The 16386-nt window shown below is 38.9% G+C and overlaps 1 long non-coding RNA gene across 2 annotated transcripts; it reads right to left on the reverse strand.

Annotated features, from left to right (window-relative positions):
* Positions 1-205: 205 nt before the first annotated feature.
* On the reverse strand, positions 206-2903 carry LOC117455504 (uncharacterized). 2 transcript variants are annotated; one of them, XR_004553092.1, is made up of 3 exons: positions 2767-2903; positions 1638-1736; positions 206-252 (listed from the first exon to the last, which is right to left on the reverse strand). It is a non-coding gene; the product is annotated as an uncharacterized lncRNA (long non-coding RNA). The 2 variants fall into 2 exon arrangements; XR_011644109.1 differs by lacking the exon at positions 206-252 and having other exon boundaries at positions 281-1736.
* Between the last annotated feature and the right edge of the window lie 13483 nt (positions 2904-16386).

Consider the following 16386-nt stretch of genomic DNA (forward strand, 5'->3'; position numbering starts at 1 on the left):
TTTGAATGATTCAACTTATAAAGTATTACATACGCAAATCAAATATGAATTCAATAACAATGTACAAATACAGCATAAACTACATTTTTAGTTGAAATATATGTACGTGTAGATACATGTAGTTCTTTGATCATTGTTTAAGAGGTCGACATGCAGCAGGAACTTTGATGGTGAAGCTGAGTGTGTGTAATCTTCCATCTGTCACCCCCATGTCCTTCTCTGCTTGCAGTAATAACACACACCTGCTATGAGCTAAAGAAGAAGACGACAAAACCAGTGATGACATCTTTAAACTGGCTTGAGTAGTTTTAATGTCAGCATAAACATTCAACAGAATTTCAAACCACACACATTCTCTCTAAGGCAGGGTTTTCACATCCTATCAAGCCAGTGGCGAGAGAAAAAAGTTATTAGAATCGTCTATAATTATATTCATGTTTATTATCTTTACACTATTCTTTATAGGGCTGTAGCTAATGATTGGTTTACTGGTTTTATTATTTATATTTAAACAAACGATTACTATATGAAATGTCATACTTAAGCCTTAAAGGTGGGGTAGGTAAGTTTGAGAAACCGGCTCGAGATCGCTAGAATTTGAAAATACACAACCGGAGAAAATCTGCCACTTCCTTACAGAGCCCCTCCCCCAACACACACGAACGCGCACATGACCAATGAGGGCACGAGATAAAGTTGTGCCCCGATGGAAGGCTGACATGCAGGTAGGCCATGCAATCGATCGGATGTACTTTTTACAGTATTACGGCTTCTACAGATGACATTTTTTTATGGATTGTTTGTCAAAGCACTTCAGATATTCAGTGCTATCGGGATGTTAAGAGCATTCCATGGAATATAACAAAAAGTGTATCTCCAGCCGGTTTCTAAAACGTACCTACCCCACCTTTAATAGCTTGGCTTTACATCAAGAAATGGGGTAAAGTGTACAAAAATATACGTTTTGAGAGGTTTTGGCCAACAAACGTTTGGTTATTGACCTTGTATGAAAAAGGCTCGCTGTTTTTTTTGTGATCACATTTTTATTGAGATTAATACACAACAACATTTTTAATTAAAATAACTAGAAGTACATAAGAAAAAGACACAATTAGACAACAGCAATTGCTTACAAAACATACAATACGCAGAATAAAACTGCTGGCTTTTAATCACCTTACAGACAGATGAAACCGTGATGTGCGACCTTGACGCGGACGCCCTCCAATCAGATCGCTTCATGTCACTTCCAGCCAGTCCAAGTAAACAACCTTCCCTCAGCCTCTCACAGCTGAGTGTAGGATGTTTACATGGACTGAGTCTGGATATTGAGGATATATAAATAGGCCACAAAAACGTGCTTATACTATTAGTTCAACAGCCTTCCTAGAAAATGAAATGAAGCGGCTCTTCCAGTTCTGTGCAGCTGGAGGCAGTCGGCAGCGGCAAACATCGGACTGAAAGCTCCGTGGATAAAAAGCTTCCAGTCGGGGATGTTTACAGCCCCAAACTACCTGGTAGATGTGTAACCTCAGGCACAGCCTGAGTCGAACAAGTTGACAGGTAATGATAAACCTGGTCAGCAGGACTCATAAGTTGAAGGTTGATACGATATCAACTATGCTAAAAGCTTCTACCTGCATGGAAAATGTCCATTTGATTACACAATGAAGATAATCCAGAGTGAATCCAGATTCCAGCGTTGATTGCATTATTATCTGCAGTCGTGTGTTTTCCTAAAAGAAAACAGCAGAGGAAGAGAAGTTAGCCTGACCTCGTTTCCATCAACCGGTGCACGTCTAACTGGGTTATCACACGGATGCTCAGGCCGACTCTCAATGACATCCACAGAACATATTCAAATGCAAGCTCACTGACAACAATGTATTACATCTCATAACATATGAGCAAGTATGACACATTTCTAGGCTTAAACAATAATTACTTTGTTTATTTTTGCACTGCTTTGTGGAAAAGGCTAGCTTGGTGTGACACATCCACTTGAAGCATGGGATAAATGACCTTAGCTACAACATAGGTACATATTTATTATATAGTGTTGCAGTATAACGCTACTCTAATGAAGTAATACAGAAGGCCAGCTAACTTAATGTGTCCTATCCTGACTGCAACACTTAAAAAGCTTACTTAAACAGAAATGTAACCTTGAGAAATAAAACCACACATTGCCAGTGGTAAGAAAAAAGTAATTAGAATATAGTATATACTTACATTCATGTTCACTAAAACTAGGGCTGACTGTTTTCTTTATTATTTACATGTGCAAACACAATTACCATATGAAATGTCAAACTAAAGCACAAGACATCAAATATGTTGGTTTAACATCCATTATTATTTGCACTATTAGCTTAGTGTGGGTTAAATGACCTTAGCTATATCATATTTGTTAGGTTCATAGTTATGTAACAGTATTGCAGTATAACTGTACTCTAATGAAGTTACACAGCTGGTACACATCCACTGTTTCAAGGCCAGCTAACTTGTCCTATCCTGGCTGCAACACTTACAAAGCTAACTTAAACAGAGATATAACCTTGAATAGCAAATCCCATATGCAGTAAGTGAACGTGTACCGCTAGCAACCCGCTCAAAGTAACTTGTCAGCCTGCCAAAGCAAACAATGTAATGTGATAACAGTTAGCATTAGCTCCTAGTTAGCCAACGACCTAGGCTAGCTAGCTCGATGCTAGCTTTCGTTAGCTCCTCTGTGACCCTAACCTTCTGCTGCTGTGTTTTCCTTACCGGCGAATAAAAACGGTATTTCCAGGAGAGACATCAAGTCGAAAGCTTCTTCTTTTGCATCCTTGTGGAGTTTGAGCAGATTCGGTGGATGTTCTGTTGGATTCTGTGCAGCCTGTTAAGTTTCCTTCCGTTTTCATTCACTTGTCTTTATTTTGACCTTTGGTTACTCGACACCAACATTGACGTCATTGTCATGACAACAGTGTCCCGCCCACAATGAGACCAGGGTACACAGGAAATGAATCGCTGTACATTTTACACTGAACATTTAGCCAAACTGCGGTACAAAAACATACATAGGTGTAAAGTAACTACATTAAGGTACTCAAGTACTATACTTAGGTCCAATTTTGAGGTACTTGTACTTAACTTGAGTTTTTAAATGTGTAGTTACTTCCTACTTCTACCCCACTACAATTCAGATGTAAATACTATACTTTTTACTCCACTGATTTTCATTTTATACCATTAGTTACTCAACATTTAAATAAGTCTTTAGTTAAACCTGGAGTAAATCCAAAATCTACCATGCAGTATACAAAGCTGCTTTGATTAACCAGTAATGCATCAATAATTATAATCAAAAACATTTGCCTTTTAATAATAATAATAATAATAGATTTAATTTGTTAGCGCTTTTACAGGTGCTCAAAGACGCTTTACAGATATAGTGAAGAGGAAAAAAAAGGAAGGAACAACAAATAAATATTAAAGTCAAATAATACAAAAGCAATCACACATTAAAAGCCAGATTGAAGAGGTGAGTTTTTGTGAGTGTGTTGACGGTGGTGAGGTCAGTGCAGTCTCTGATGGGTTGGGGGAGTGAGTTCCAGAGGGAGGGGGTAGTGACGGAGAAGGCTCTGTCCCCCCAGGTCCGGTGATTGGTGCGGGTGGGGATGGATAGGAGGTTGGCTTCTGATGAGCGGAGGCAGCGGGAAGGGGGGTGGTGGTGCAGCAGGTTTGGGAGGTAGGGGGGGGCCTGATTGTTGAGGGCTTTGTGAGCAATGAGGAGGACTTTGAAGTTGAAAAAAAAGCTACAGTGGTGGGTTATAATGAAAGAGGTAATCAAAAAGCCAACTTTACTTAACTACTAATATTTAGTCCTAGCAACAAGATGTTGTTCAAATGCACATCCTGTAAACAAATATCGTGTTCCTTTATTGTAAATCCTGCACACAAATTAAATATTTACACTTACATTTTTATTTTGTTACAATTGTCTTCATATGTTTTTTTTTATAAAAGTACTATTTTATTTTATTTTAGTTACATGTTGTTCCTTCTGTGTCTCTGTATGCACCATTTATACCAAAGCAAATTCCTTAACCTACTTTGTAGTAAAGCCAATTCTGTAAATGTACTGAAGTACAATATTGAGAGACTTGTACTTTACTTGAGTATTTCCATTCTATGCTATACTGTGTACTTCTACTCCACTACAATTCACAGGTATATCGTGTACTTCTACTCCACTACATGTATTTAATCCCTTTAGTTACTTTACAGATGTGGATGAATGATGTGAAATCTAACCAAGTGTTAAATCAGACTTTAGTTCCACCTGGAGTAAATCCACCAGCTACCCTGCAGTCTACAAAGTACTTCAGACTAGCTGCACCTTCACCAGCTTTGAGAACACTTTCATGATCAATCATTATAAAACATATCATATCTATTATTCTGAAATGGACCAATCTGCACAACGACTACTTTTACTGTCTTTCACTATATTTTGATGAGAATACTTTTCTACTTTCACTTGAGGAACATTTTGAATGCAGTACTTTTACTGTAACAGAGTATTCCTACACTCTGGTACTTCTACTTTTACTCAAGTATAAGACCTGAGTACTTCTACTTTTACTCAAGTACAAGATCTGAGTACTTCTACTTTTACTCAAGTACAAGATCTGAGTACTTCTACTTCTACTCAAGTACAAGACCTGAGTACTTATACTTTTACTCAAGTACAAGACCTGCGTACTTCTACTTTTACTCAAGGACAAGATCAAGGTTCAAGGTTCTTTATTTAGTCATACGGACATAGTGTAGTAATGCCGATGAAAATCTTAGGTCACAGGCTTCTCCAACAGTGCAACACAATAACACAGATAAACAGAAAAATATAGTGCAAGTAAATAGTAAATACTAAATACAAAAAGAAAAAAAGTTTAAAAAAGTGAAATAGTGCAATAAGAGTCTATATGCAAGTTATTGGAATGATATATTAGAGAAATAGATAAATAATGACTAGGTAGCAGATGAATGTTATGGATGTTGTTTCAGCAGTTCAGGTGTTTAGCAGTCTTATTGCCTGTGGGATGAAGCTGTCTCTGTGTCTGGTGGTTTTAGTCCGGATGCTGCGGTACCGCCTGCCGCACGGCAGCAGACTGAACCGTTTGTGGCTGGGGTGATGGGGGTCTTTTATAATCCTGGGGGCTTTCTTCCTGAGCCGCTGGGAGTAGAGGTCCTCCATGGAGGCAGCTCCGTCCTGGTGATGTGCTGTGCAGTTTTCACCACCCTCTGTAAAGCCTTACGGTTGAGGGCGGTGCAGCTGCCGTACCAGGCCGTGATGCAGCCAGTCAGGATGCTCTCTATGGTGCACCTGTAGAAGTAGCAGAGTATCCTGGAGTCCATATTGAACCTCCTCATCTGAGTACTTCTACTTTTACTCAAGTACAAGATCTGAGTACTTCTACTTTTACTGAAGTATAAGATCTGAGTACTTCTATTTTCACTCAAGTATAAGATCTGAGTACTTCTACTTTTACTCAAGTACAAGATCTGAGTACTTCTACTTTTACTGAAATATAAGATCTGAGTACTTGTACTTTTACTCAAGTACAATATCTGAGTACTTCTACTTTTACTCAAGTACAATACCTGAGTACTTCTACTTTTACTCAAGTACAAGATCTGAGTACTTCTTCAACCATATCTTTCAAAAGCAACAGTGATGGGTAATAATGCAAGAATCCTTCAAGTAGCCTACTGTACTTTGGGGATGAATACTAAACACTTGAGTATTTTAACTGTATTCAACTTTATACTTCCTACCCACTTCTTCAAATATGGTTCTTTTTGCTTCACTTCCTTTTTGAAAATGAGCATTATTTGTCCTGTGCTGCAGTTCCTGTGTCCTCCACATGAGGTCAGGCTAGATCCTTCCATTCAGCGTCTGCTCTTTATTCCCTGTCGTTAACAGTGAATTTTATGATGGATTAAAGTACATTTATTCACTATTTAATATTCAGTGCACATGAATATGTTTCTGATTCCTCCTACTGTCAACCTGTTTGTACAGCAAGATCAGCACAAGACCTTTCTGAATGTATAATTATAACAATATTCATTAGGGTTTCAGAAAAAGTGTTGTAATTCTCAGTATGTAGCTGGTGAGGATTTCTTAATAAATCATATAACACATCTCAGTTATTTCTTTTGAAAAGACCAGAGGGCGAAAAGAAAAAAATCAATCTATAACCTAACCAGGAAAATTGATTCCCTTGTCATTCTGTGTGGTCTGAAATTGCCCAGAGCTATTATGAGAGAGTGATTTCTGTGTGCAGCGGAGCGGAGCATGCCCTGCTTCTTTCTGTGAGATGTGAACAGAGTCATAAGCAACAGCAGCGCTAAAGAGGGGTGCTCAGCCAGATATCCTCAACATGGCACCTTCTGGGAGTCCTTTCACATGCACATGTTGTCTCTTCTGCTGTTCTTCTCTGTCATGCATCTGGTGTTTTCTTTGTGTTTCACTGCACAATTAGTCTTTCAGATTTTTCATTAAACTATGTAATAAAATCAAATGTTTTAAAGGTCCCGTGTCATGGCCATTTCTACTGATCATAATTCCATTGTTGAGTAAAACTAAAATACATTTATATTGTGCAATTATCCAAACTCACATTGGTTTCTTGGGTATTCATTCTCTGTCCTAAACGGCTTGTTGGAGCTCCCTCCTTAAATCTATTTTAGTACATTACATTACATTTAGCTGACGCTTTTATCCAATGGACGTACAATAAGTGCGTTCGACCAACAAAATAAAAACTTGAACGAAACAGAATCATATAAGTACATCAGGTTTCATAGAGCAAAACATTTCAAGTGCTACTCAACTGGCTTTAGATAAGCCAGCCCTTTGTTAGTATATAAGTGCTTTGTTAATAGTTCTATCGCTCGAAGTGGAGTCGAAAGAGATGAGTTTTCAGTCCGGAAGGTGTGTGAGCTTTCTGCCATCCTGATGTCAATGGGGAGCTCATTCCACCATCTTGGAGCCAGGATAGCAAACCCACGTGTTTCTGCTGATGGGAACTTGGGTCCCCCTCGCAGCGAGGGTGCAGCGAGTCGTTTGGCTGATGCAGAGCGTAGTGCACGTGCTGGGGTGTACGGTTTAACCATGTCCTGGATGTAGGAAGGGCCAGATCCATTCGCAGCATGGTCCGCAAGTACCAGTGTCTTGAAGTGGATTCTAGCAGTTACCGGAAGCCAGTGGAGGGAGCGGAGGAGCGGCGTGGTGTGGGAACATGTAGGAAGGTTGAAGACCAGACGAGCCGCTGCATTCTGGATGAGCTGCAGAGGTCGGATGGCACATGCAGGTAGACCAGCCAGGAGGGAGTAGCAGTAGTCTAGGCGTGAGGTGACGAGAGCCTGGACCAGAAGCTGCGTGGCTTTCTGGGTCAGCTGGGGACGCATCCTCCTGATGCTGTAGTGGACCTCAACAATGGAAATATGATCAGTAGAAATGGCCAAGACATGGGACCTTTAAGAAATACATTCGTTGATTTCACAGAGACACATTGATACACATTGCTGTAATTATTTTTAATAAGTGATTGATTTGAATATATAAAAAGCACACAGATATGTAACAGGACAGCATGTGAGATTTATTTTCAAAAAAAGGTCATACATTTGATAAATTAAGAAGAATAGTAGTAGTAGTAGTAATAGTAGTAGTAGTAGTAGTAGTAGTAGTAGTAGTAGAAGTAGTAGTAGTAGTAGTAGTAGTAGTAGTAGTAATAGTAGTAGTAGTAGTAGTAGTAGTAGTAGTAGTAGTAGTCAGTAGTAGTTATAATAGTAGTAGTAGTAGTAGTAGGTATAATAGTAGTAGTAGTAGTAGTAGTAGTAATAGTTAGTAGTAGTAGTAGTAGTAGTAGTAGTAGTAGTAGTAGTAGTTGTCAGTAGTAGTAGTAGTAGTAGTACTCGTCTCGTTCGTCGTACTATTAGTAGTAGTAGTAGTAGTAGAAGTAGTAGTAGTAGTTGTAGTAGTAGTAATAGTAGTAGTAGTAGTAATAGTAGTAGTAGTAGTAGTAGAAGAAGTAGTAGTAGTAGTAGTAGTAGTAGTATAGTAATAGTAGTAGTAGTAGTAGTAGAAGTAGTAGTAGTATAGTAGTAGTAGTAGTAGTAGTAGTAGTAGTAGTAGTAGTCAGTAGTAGTAGTAGTAGTAGTAGACAAAAAAGAAAGATAGAGGGAATTAAAAAGTTAATAATTAAAAAAATATATTCTGTGAATAAAATGTAAATTGACTTGTTTAAGAAAACATACTTTAAAACAATCACAAAAGACAAACACAAGTAATAAAGCGGAACCATTTTAAGGAATGTGTCAATCAACTTTGGTTTTTGTTGACACAAAATTCATACAACATAAAAATCAATGATATCTAATTATTTTGAGAAAAACGTTATACTCAAGGATGTATTTCACCCAGATTTGATCACAAACTATGATTTACAAACCGGAGTGGAGGGGGGGTTTCCACCACAAATGCTGTGTGTGGCCTTTAGGCAGTGCTCCTGTGAGGTGAAACACAACAATCAATACAGTCATTTCAAAGTTCCTATGAAATGTGTTTCTGGATGGTTTTACTGGGGAGGCTGGAAATTACTGAGGCTATCAGGAGTTGAAGAATGTGTGTCCGGGGGCAGGTTTTTGATTGACAGGCTTTAAAGAGGCCCTATTCTGCTCATTTTGAGGTTCATATCAGTATTTAGTGCCTCTACTTTAAAGAGTCCTCTCCTGTTGATGTTCAGGTGTATATCAGTATGTAGTGTCTCTACTTTAAAGAGTCATCTCCTGCTGATGTTCAGGTGTATATCAGTATGTAGTGTCTCTACTTTAAAGAGTCCTCTCCTGCTGATGTTCAGGTGTATATCGGTATGTAGTGTCTCTACTTTAAAGAGTCCTCTCCTGCTGATGTTCAGGTGTATATCAGTATGTAGTGTCTCTACTTTAAAGAGTCCTCTCCTGCTGATGTTCAGGTGTATATCAGTATGTAGTGTCTCTACTTTAAAGAGTCCTCTCCTGCTGATGTTCAGGTGTATATCAGTATGTAGTGTCTCTACTTTAAAGAGTCCTCTCCTGCTGATGTTCAGGTGTATATCAGTGTGTAGTGTCTCTACTTTAAAGAGTCCTCTCCTGCAGATGTTCAGCTGTATATCAGTATGTAGTGTCTCTACTTTAAAGAGTCCTCTCCTGCTGATGTTCAGGTGTATATCAGTATGTAGTGTCTCTACTTTAAAGAGTCCTCTCCTGCTGATGTTCAGGTGTGTATCAGTGTCTGTACTTTAAAGAGTTCTCTCCTGCTGATGTTCAGGCACGTATGTCTGTTACGGCCACAACTTCTACATAGCTGTAGTGGCTCAGGCTGAGACCCGCAACATAGAAATAGACGAAACAACCAGATGAGTACCTTTTGATTTTGTTGAGCTGTCTTTCTCTAAACAAGGCATCTAAATGAAAAAGGTCTGGAGGACTGGCCAAAAAGAACAAAAGGGTGGAGGGAGCCTGAGCCAGCGACGCCATGGGCCGTAGGACCCAGAGCTCGCCCCTAACTCCAAGTCAGGTATATAACCAACGGAATAAATGAAGCCACGAAAACTGGACTTGGTCCTCCAGGCTAAAAAGAATAAAGAAAAAGACTTGACCAAATGGAGCTCTAGCTCCTAACCAGTTTCCTGACTGTACTGGGTTGGAGTGTCAGAGGCCAATCGTTCTCCTCCAGCCTTCCTTTCATCCCCTCTAATTAGCTGGAGCTGGGACCACCTGGGCAGAGGCGGAGCCAGGGCAGATCAGGTGCACCTGCAATACGGAGAAAGAACACCAGGAGGGGAGCACGTAACAGTGGCCCTTTCTCATTTCACTAATTTCCCCTCCTCGACTCCTCGACTCCTCGACTCCTCGACTCCTCGGTCCTCCGGTCGTGACCCGGAAATGAATTTCAGCGCGCCATATTGAAGGACATCTCATTTCTCTAAATGCACTTCGAGGACCGAGCGTCGAGGAGGCTCTCTGGAGGAGATGTAATCGAGGATACCCTGATGTTTTGATTGGTCAGCGCTTAGAGATGTCCCGCCCTTACATTGTGTTGGAGTGTTACATACGGAGTCCAATGGAGGAGGAGAGAAAGTCCCTCTGGTGGGAACACTGGCATGGTAGCCTTTGCAGGCCATTTAAATGCACAGAAGCCTTTATACCACACTAGAGGAAAAGGAAAACCCAATAATAAGATACTTTGTTTAACTCAAATCCACAGCCACACATTTGGAGATAGTTTTGTTATTCTAACTTGAGGCTGCAGTGCTGCAAAACTAATCGGGTCATTTAAGGTTTATAGATATTAGTTTTAGAAAGTGTGCTGTGTTAAAGTGTTTACTGTAGCTCATAACACATGGCAGGGGGCAGGGTGCAGCGTCTCGCACACTCAGTCACATTGGATTGCACATCATTTGGTAGCACAATGATAAGTTAAATCTGCAAGGCTGAAATAAACGTAGACATAGTAAGCCCTGTGCTATATATCACACATTAAATATTCATTTCAAGATAAAAGCCATTATTGTTTATGCAAAGGAATTATGCCAATCGATTTGCACACGCACAAAACTGAGACACTTCAAAGGGAAATACATGCATAATACAACGAGTATGCCGGCAAAGAATGCTAGTTCCAAACAAAGTGCATGGCAGGCCAATGGCCGGTCACACCAGCAACATGAAGTACATCTTCTTCATGACAAATAAATAAATAGAGCTCATGGACTTTGTGGATCTGCACGAGTAAAGTTTAATTATTTTCATTTCTGGGAGGAATTTGAATAATAAGAATAATTCATAAGACATTATTACAGTTTCTGGGTTGCTAGAGTTCAGGGTTTATTGTTCTGTTATTTATGAACATGTAATGATCGTCTCCTCCGTAAGATGCCACACATTTGCTCTGTGTGGCTTCACGTTGATGTTCAGTAGATGTAAATACCCTCAGGTCAGCATGCTTTATGAGCATCATTAAGTATAATCTGTGCTTCTGCCAAACGGAAACCCTGCAGTGCTGAATGTATCAATTATATCTTGACAATAATACTTTTTAAAATGTATTTATTTGTATGGATTGATCGTGAGTTTCGGTTGTATTTTTTTCTTGTCTTTCCTTCAGTAATAAAAATACAATTATAAAACCTTTATATTCACGTTTATAGTATTACATAATCAATTGATTGATCTCTAGTGTTTCCTCATTTGTGTTAAGACACTCAATAAATATATTGTTTAACAAAAACAACCAAACACTTTAGACTAAGCTACTTCAAATCCTCCACTTTTGCACTTTTATATTAAAAGTGCAATTTAATCATTTTTGAAAGATGAATGAACATCCGCTAAAGCACACACTGTGTATCGGGTAGGTAACGCAGAGATGGCAAAAGTACACACATCCTTTACTCAAGTGGAAGTACAGATACTCGTGTTTAAAAATACTCTGGTACAAGTACTGACTAAACTTCTTTACTCAAGTCAAAGTAAAGAGGCTTTGAAATGTACTTCAGTAAAAAGTACCCATAGCTAGAAGCTGTTTTAAAGAGTACCTGACCTCCCTTTATATTAATAGAACAATAATGTCATTGTTAGCTAATGAATGTTTCCATGGCAACATGACAACGTTTCCATTGGTCCCTCTTCTTTAGAGAAGACCAAGAAGTGATGGATACACGGATCGTGTTCAAATCAATAGGCACGCACTGACTAGACATAGAGGCTTTACGGTGTTACAAGGCAAACATAATATATATATATATATATATATATATATACTAATTCATATATAAATACATACACATATTAATACAAATGTTTCTTATTTTATTGAGCAGGACATTTGGAAACAAAAGCAGTGTTACATAAAATACATTTTACAAAGCAAGACAAGGACAACTGACACCAACCGGGACCAAGCAATACTGATAGGAAGACGTAAGGGTAGACAGTTTGTATCGTTTGGTGCGTGTGTGTGTGTGTGTGCGTGCGTGCGTGTGTGTGTGTGTGTATGTGTGTGTGTGTGTGTGTGTGTGTGTGCGTGTGTGTGTGTGTGTGTGTGTGTGTGGTGTGTGTGTGTGTGCGTGCGTGCGTGCGTGCGTGTGTGTGTGTGTGTGTGTGTGTGTGCGTGCGTGCGTGTGTGTGTGTGTGCGTGCGTGCGTGCGTGCGTGTGTGTGTGTGTGTGTGGTGTGTGTGTGTGTGTGTGTGTGTGTGTGTGTGTGCGTGTTTGATCAAAACGAAGGGCTTGTCAGATTGAGGCATAGACTGAGGCTTTTAGGGTGTCACAAGACAAACATATACATATACTAATTAATATATATAAATACATACACATACAATATATACCTAATAAATATGCTTACATACAAAAAAAATACATATATTTATCTCATTTTTTATTTCGAGCCACGGACCCAGAAAGGGATATCGAGATGAGGAAGAGGATAATATGAAATACAATCTCTTTCACTTCACTTACTTACTGTAGATGTCCAACTATCCACTCCGAAAAGTCTCTATATTGAATATGTTTTGTATGTATAACAGTATGTTTTTGGTTTTATATATATATATTTTAATATATGGAGCTGGTACACTGAAAAAGTGTCTGAGGATAAGGCATCTGTACTTGTGTTTGACATTGAACAAATCACATGGTTTAATTGGGAGATGTGTGTTAATTTGATGGCTTGCGGATGTCATTTGAAGACGACATATTACGTTACGTTATTTTAAATTCACTTTATTTTGCTGGACATTTGTTGAGTTGTGCCTTTTGTGCATCTGTTCTTGTTTCTCTGTGTACTTCTCTTGAGAATCTGAGGACAGCTTTTATGCTTTTTCACAATTGAGAACAGCACTGTAGGCCTAAATACTGTATAATGGCATCTCCACAGTATACTCATTTTAAACTCTGTTACCCTGGCAACAAGATTGGCATTCACATGTTTGCAGTATCCCATAATGGTTGATGGCTACCCTGCAGCGCTGAAGGCTGTGGCATTTCAACATAATGCAAAGTATAGAGTTCTACAATCACACCCACAGGATTATAGGAGGTTTTGTTATACAATTGGAAGTTTTAACATATATATTTAAGTGGATAATGTAGAAGCCATTTATATTTGTTGTTGGCATGTCATTTTTTTATGTTCAGAAATATCATGCAATATTATTTTGAGTTGTGTGCTCTCCACAAATACAAAAATGAATGTTCAAAAAGTATTCCATCACTGTGTTTTCTCATGGAGATTTTTTTTAAATGACCAGACTTCAATCTGCAGATTGTTGACTGCACGTGGTCCCTCGATCCTGAGTAGAAAGTACAGGTATTTGAGTTCAACATGTAAGAAGTAGAAAGTACAGGTATTTGTGTTCAACATGTAAGAAGTAGAAAGTACAGGTATTTGTGTTCAACATGTAAGAAGTAGAAAGTACAGGTATTTGTGTTCAACATGTAAGAAGTAGAAAGTACAGGTATTTGTGTTCAACATGTAAGAAGTAGAAAGTACAGGTATTTGAGTTCAACATGTGAGAAGTAGAAAGTACAGGTATTTGTGTTCAACATGTAAGAAGTAGAAAGTACAGGTATTTGTGTTCAACTTGTAAGAAGTAGAAAGTACAGGTATTTGAGTTCAACATGTAAGAAGTAGAAAGTACAGGTATTTGTGTTCAACATGTAAGAAGTAGAAAGTACAGGTATTTGTGTTCAACTTGTAAGAAGTAGAAAGTACAGGTATTTGAGTTCAACATGTAAGAAGTAGAAAGTACAGGTATTTGTGTTCAACTTGTAAGAAGTAGAAAGTACAGGTATTTGAGTTCAACATGTAAGAAGTAGAAAGTACAGGTATTTGTGTTCAACATGTAAGAAGTAGAAAGTACAGGTATTTGTGTTCAACTTGTAAGAAGTAGAAAGTACAGGTATTTGAGTTCAACATGTAAGAAGTAGAAAGTACAGGTATTTGAGTTCAACATGTAAGAAGTAGAAAGTACAGGTATTTGAGTTCAACATGTAAGAAGTAGAAAGTACAGGTATTTGGGTTCAACATGTAAGAAGTAGAAAGTACAGGTATTTGTGTTCAACATGTAAGAAGTAGAAAGTACAGGTATTTGGGTTCAACATGTGAGAAGTAGAAAGTACAGGTATTTGGGTTCAACATGTAAGAAGTAGAAAGTACAGGTATTTGGGTTCAACATGTAAGAAGTAGAAAGTACAGGTATTTGGGTTCAACATGTGAGAAGTAGAAAGTACAGGTATTTGGGTTCAACATGTAAGAAGTAGAAAGTACAGGTATTTGGGTTCAACATGTAAGAAGTAGAAAGTACAGGTATTTGTGTTCAACATGTAAGAAGTCAAAGTAAAAAGTCGTCAGAAAATAAGTAGTGGAGTAAAGTACTGATACCAGAAAGATGTACTTAAGTACAGTAATGAAGTATTTGTACTCCACTACTTCCCACCTCTGCATACCAGCCATGTTGTTTAACTGCCTGTGCTTCGTGTCCCTGCCGATCTCCTTCAGAAAGTGGGCTACTTGGGGGCTGCATGGGGATTAAAGGGGGCTGGAGGAGGTGATATTCAGGGGACATAGAGCTAAAGTATATTTTTACTTCCAATATAACCAGAGAAAATCACTTACACACCTTGTGACCCAGCAATGGTGCGCAGAGGCCCTTCTGGAGGTGTTCGGTGAAGCGAAGCTGGTTTCCGGTGGTGGTTTTTACAATCTGCTCCTCACGTTGGATGTATACTGCTTCAGTGTAATGGTGTCGCTGTATGATCGCTGTAGTCTGAGAGAAAACATGTCCACCTTCTCAGACCTTTTTCAAATTTTGTCTGCAAGATAATCAAGATAACTTGTTGGCAGTTTCTGTTTGGTAACAGGTGGGTTGTGTACCGTGATCATTTTTCTTATTGAGAGCTTTTTCAATGGAATGAGCTGTGACTGGGAGCAAGTCATAGGAGAGTGTGAAAACAGACCATAATGTCAGGTAATAAAGCCTCGACCTGGACATTGTTCGGATTTCTTATTAGAAACGATGGGAACTGTAATGGAATTGATATGAAACAGCAGATGTAACATTTTTGATTATATCATAATCACATTTTTAAATGATATAGATTGTTTGATATAAAGGTACGGATGCAAAACGCAGGTTACCTCGACTCGCCCACTAGTGCACTAATGTCTCGTTAGCTTGAGGAGATTGCCGAGACCCACTGCTGCGTTTTTGTTTGATTGATAAATGACTATGTGCGTCTTGCGTAGTGGAGCTAATAATGTTTTTCATATCTGTTATTTTCTATTCTTATGATTATACTTTAGATTTGAGTGGTTCATTCAGAGTACGATCAACACAGTTGCTAAAACACATCCTGTACAGTCAAATAAACAAACATACAACAAATCGCACAGCTCACGCACACACACACACACACACACACACACACACACACCATAAAACAAGTACAAGTAAAAACAATAGACCATTTAAACATCTCTACATCCTCTTATTGTATCTGCCATCTTTCGGTTTAACCGAAGCAACATGAGATCAGCAATGTAGTAAACCTTGACAAAAAGTCTTGTTGTCAAATGTTTTTCAGGTTAGCAGATTAGGATTCAATTCAATTCAAAACCTTTATTGATCCAGGTGAAATCCCATTGAGATCAATGATCTCTTTTTCAAGGGAGAGCTGCAGCAGTAGGTGTTACGCTCCTCGTAAAGAGACTCAAAACTTGAACCCGCTATGCAAGAACACTTGGGACGGAGACTTAGGTGTAGTGTCAAAAAAACTGGATTTATTTACGTTCCTCAAAAACAGGCAGGAGACAAAGTAGACTCTCAACAGAGTGGGAAGAACGTGGAGCAGGGCTGAGACGGAGGTTGGGCTGGACGTGGCAGGCAGGACGGAATGGAATATGGAGTATCTGGAACAGGCACAAAACAGAACAGGATTAGTATATGAAAGAGTATACAAAAAGACTAGCAATACTAGTCAGCCGGAACTGGAGTTTACCACTGTGAGTATACGAAGAACTGGCGAAGTCTGATGATCGAACCGGAGTGTTAAGCAGCAGCAGGTGAGTGGTGGTAATCAGTGATGATGAGAAACAGGAGCGGAGGTGAGTTGGCGGAAAACGGAAAGTAGGTCGACCACGCCCAGCCAGGAAGACAGACAGACAGAAAGACAAACAAACAGAAAAAAGGAGAAGGAGATACTGCAATTCCTCACAGTAGGTTCCACAAGAAGACATAAAAACATAAACAACAGAACAACAAAAGGACATCATACAGCAACATGTA

This window comes from Pseudochaenichthys georgianus, chromosome 11, assembly GCF_902827115.2.
Source record: "Pseudochaenichthys georgianus chromosome 11, fPseGeo1.2, whole genome shotgun sequence".
NCBI classification, from domain to species: Eukaryota; Metazoa; Chordata; class Actinopteri; order Perciformes; family Channichthyidae; genus Pseudochaenichthys; species Pseudochaenichthys georgianus.